We start from the raw sequence: 4,692 nt of genomic DNA, 5'->3' as shown, positions 1-4,692 counted from the left end.
CACAGCTAGTAAGTACTTGCGCATGCTCGTTGCTGCAGGAACTGAATTCATTATTTTATAGTATTGCGCTAAACTATTAACCATAGTTGTGTCCTGGGAGCTTTTTGCTGGCACCACATAGCCTATAGTCCCATATTTATGATATTTCATGTGACATAAAATGCGTTGAAATGTAGTTTTCGTGTAGATCAGATTTCAACTCTCAGTTACACAATAAAAGACAATAAAATGCCAATTCACACACTATCAATATTGTCTCTATTCCAAACTACAACAAATGTTTTAACAATATGATGAACCAAATTGTGTTTTTTTACACGTTTACGTTGTAACCGCATTTTAGCCGGTTGAAAAGAGGGTGAAATTAGGTCTTAGACGTTCAAACCCAATATCACCCAGATTTAAACTAAAAATCAACGTTGAAAAAACGTTTTGTGCTCGCTGGGTATATATGGATTATGACACAGTGTATACAAACAGATTTGTAAATGACCTATATAGGAGGCATATACCTTGTATTGTGTACATATATGGCCTATATGTGGATATAAAGAAGTGAGACCTATATGACCTGTATTATGAACATATAGGGCCTTTATGTGTATATAAAGAAGCTATATAGGAGACATATATGCCCTGTATGTGCACATATAGTACCTATATGTGGATATAAAGAAGCTATAGGAGACCTATATGCCCGGTATATGCACTTATATGCACCTGAATCTGGCCTATATGCAACCTATATGCGGCATAAATGTGGCCTATATGCGCATATATGCACCTAAATCTGGCCTATATGCAACCTATATGCGGCATATATATGGCCTATATGCTCCTATATGCGCATATATGCACCTAAATCTGGCCTATATGCAACCTATATGCGGCATATATATGGCCTATATGCTCCTATATGCGCATATATGCACCTAAATCTGGCCTATATGCAACCTATATGCGGCATATATATGGCCTATATGCTCCTATATGCGCATATATGCACCTAAATCTGGCCTATATGCAACCTATATGCGGCATATATATGGCCTATATGCTCATATATGCTGCATATAGGTTGCATATAGGTTGCATATAGTTGCATATATGTTCATATAGATTCTTTCCATGTGGGATCAAATGAAAGAACAGTAGGCCTATCCCCTCCACACCGTCTGCCACAGCAAGAGATCCACTCACATCTCTAATTGGGTGGACGGAGACAGCGAAGACAGTCACCTGACTCAACTTATCAGGACAGTTTGACTTGCAGATAACCAGTGGTTCCCAAAGTGGAGATAGAGGGAATCCCCGGCAACATGAGACAGTTCACAAAGTAAAAAAAATACATATCCTGTGTGGCTAAAGTGGCTTAAACTTTGGGAAGCGACATTCTGCTATTATTTCACACCCTTTGACCTTCCAGTAGCCTCCCATGTCATGTCTGACAGAGCTGCTTTGTGACCAGTTTGTTAAATCTCCACAGTGTTTCTCAGCTGTTTTAACTAACTTTGATAAACTTATTTTAAATAACAAGTCTGGCCTGGTTCGTTCTATCCAAGGCCTACTTTGTCACAACAGTTCTGTTGTGATGTTTTAACAGTGTGTGATTTAACGCCTGTCTTTGTTTGAGCATGTGGAGCATCAGTGCTTGGGTCTGCTCTGTCAAGCTAGCCAGAGTGATACCGGGAGTCAGGCGATTTTACTTTCAAAGTTATATATATATATATATATATAAAAGATGTGTACAAAAACCCTGTCAAAAGTACCCAATGGGATCATTACATTAAATATAATCCTACAGTGAGGCCTAGCCCCAAGATAGATACTGAGAACACAGTTTTATATTTCCTTTTGAAAGATTGCTTATTCTGGCTCACTACCAGGTAGGCTACATGAGCCCTCAATTTATAGCTTTAGAAAACAATGTGCCAATGTTATGTTTAATATACTTTTTTAAGTAGTAGGCACCCATCCAAGTTGTCTGGTAGAATAATGTTTCACGATTAAATGTTTCTTTTTCTTTTTTGGCAAGCCAATTAGCCTTTTTCACTTCCCACCCAATTCAGGAAGTAACTTCCAATCCATTTGGTGATCCAGCGCTGGGGCCCTCGTTACTGTTATGCTTACACCTGTGTTACTTCCTGCATTTTAGACACAAATGGGTGAATTGGGTGGGAAGTGAAAAGGGCCAATAGCATTTTGTGTTTTCAAATTCCTTTTATTTGAGCCTTAAGTTATTATTTACGACTACTTTGTATTAGGCCCATAGCATATTTCCCGTTTCAGGTTGTTAAATTTTATCCTCTAGGGCGGCCTATCAGAGGAGGCCTAGAGGATGGGAACTGTTATATTAACATTACTTTTTTCAGAGAAAGAAATCAAATACATTTGTACAGTACAAACTTTTTCCCCTATTCTCCAAATTTGTGCTGTAGAAGTAATCTAATGGCAATCGCAATGTCAGCCTGTACAATTATATAATAGCATAAGGCTGCAATAAATAAATAAAATAAAATAAATTTGCAATTGTTTTACTGGTACTGAAATAAGTAGGCTACTGTATAAAAAAAGTTTTATTTTTATGGTAGTTTATGTTTGTAAGCTATGTTGCTATGTTTGATCTGTGCATTTTCCTTGATAACCAAGCAAGTGTAGACTCATGATACCATTTGTTTATTAGGCTATCACAATCGCAAATCGCAATATGACTTTTTCACCAAATCATGCCACACATTAATAATAGTCGTTTTATTTTGAAGGTCATCACAGGAAGCTCTCTCTTCTCACTTTGGCTAACTAGACGCCAGTCCTGCCAAGCCCTTTCACTTTCTTGGCTGACAGCGCCGCCCCTCCCGACCAGACCAGCCCGCTCCGCTCCAGAACTAAACACATCCCGGCCAGTAAGAGGTTTACCTGCCCTGGTGGCTGGTGGCTGCTCTAACGGTGGACTGTACAAGAACGGAAATACATTTGATTTCCACTCGAGAATAAGCGACGACGCTTCAAATTAGGCAAGTAAACAAACACTGATGACATTTGTTTTTATCTCGTTGTTGTGTGTCACCACTGTTGTGTTTTTGCTCGGTATCCAGAAGCCAGGCCACCTGTTGAATAGACCTAAAACGCTATTGTTTTCTATTATGTGACTGGCAAAAAAGGGGGAAAACACTGACCACACCAGTGTAACATTTTGTTTGGCAACATAATACAGAGCAGAGCGCTGGCCTGACAGACAGAGCCGCTGGCCTGCTGGAGAGAGAAACGTGCGCACTTTGGCATAAGCAGAGCAGGACCCTTGTGTAAAGTCACATTTACACCGTTTTTTATTAAGGTTTGAGGAATAAGTTTTCCCACTTGTTTTTGGCCTGTAATTAATATTTACGACCTGAATTTACTTACACATCATAGTGTCAAACTGTTGTAAATCATCAACATTGGTTTCTTTTGAAAGTTAATTCACATAGGCTAAATTATGGCTTATAAGTGGTTTTCCTTATGGATGTTAAATTTCATCCAGATCTTATTTGCCACCACACCAGGGTTACACCGCCCAGTTATAGTCTACACACAGTAGGCTACAACGGACCCAATGTAGGTTATGATGGAGGATCTCTAGTTCTAAGCAGATTAGCACTCTACAGAAGCCCTGGCTGTGTGTGATGTAAAGTTACACCCTGTTACTCTGCGTCAGTCACCCAAACAGGATCATGAAACAAATCCCCGATGGGAATATATAGAATCTATAGTTTAAAACATATCAAATGACATCATGTGACCGTTTATAGGTAGCCTATAGTTATAGTTTATAGCTCTCCACCATGCCCTGCCGGAGACAGCAAGTCACAGCAGTGGGCGGGAAGCCAGCATCCTGGCTGGTGCTGCTGGCTGACTGCTGACATAATGTTAGCTGCTCACTTGGACAGCCTGTGTAAGCAATAAGCAAGACAACTGGTCGGTTTAAAAGAACACGAATGTCAATTCAATATGTTCGTTTAATAATAAAAAAGGAACTACATGTAATTATTTCGCTAAACAATATAGCCTAGCAAGCACTCAACCACAGCTCACCAACGTGGTTGCTAAGCAATGCAAAAGTAATGTTACAGACACTAATTAGCATCCATTTTGCCTCTATTTCCCTACTTCCTTTCTATTCATCTTTATTTCTTTATGGAGTTTAAAATGACATCCACTCTTTCTCCCACAATAAGAAAAATTCCAGAGTTTATGAATACGGTATGCAAATACATTTAATCTCAAAAGTTTTCCTGCTAGGGCGCCTGTTCGGGGGTGATCTTCCCACGCGCTACGTCCTGTCGGTGAAACTCCTCGCTGTCAGGTGAAAAGAAGTGGCTGGTGACTGCACATGTATCGGAGGAGGCATGTGCTAGTCTACAACTCTCCCCAGATTGGCAGAGGGGGTGGAGCAACGACCGGAACAGCAGGGTATTGGCCAAGTATAATTGGGGAGAAAATGAGAGAAAAATCTGGAAAAAATAAAGAAAGAAAAAAGTTTTCCTGCTGGACACAAGATGTCTCCTACCTCACTGTAAAGTCCATTCTCAGTGTACGGTATGTGCACTGGAGGCTTCAAGTTTCCACATCACACTTGTGTAAGTTGAATATTGGACAGGGATTGGCTTCCAAGCTATTTGTGATGTCACAAATCATGCTCGTAGGCCCACCCCC

Source organism: Poromitra crassiceps, assembly GCF_964638095.1.
Source record: "Poromitra crassiceps genome assembly, chromosome: 5".
Lineage (NCBI taxonomy): Eukaryota > Metazoa > Chordata > Actinopteri > Beryciformes > Melamphaidae > Poromitra > Poromitra crassiceps.
Note: the sequence above shows the minus strand (reverse complement) of the source record.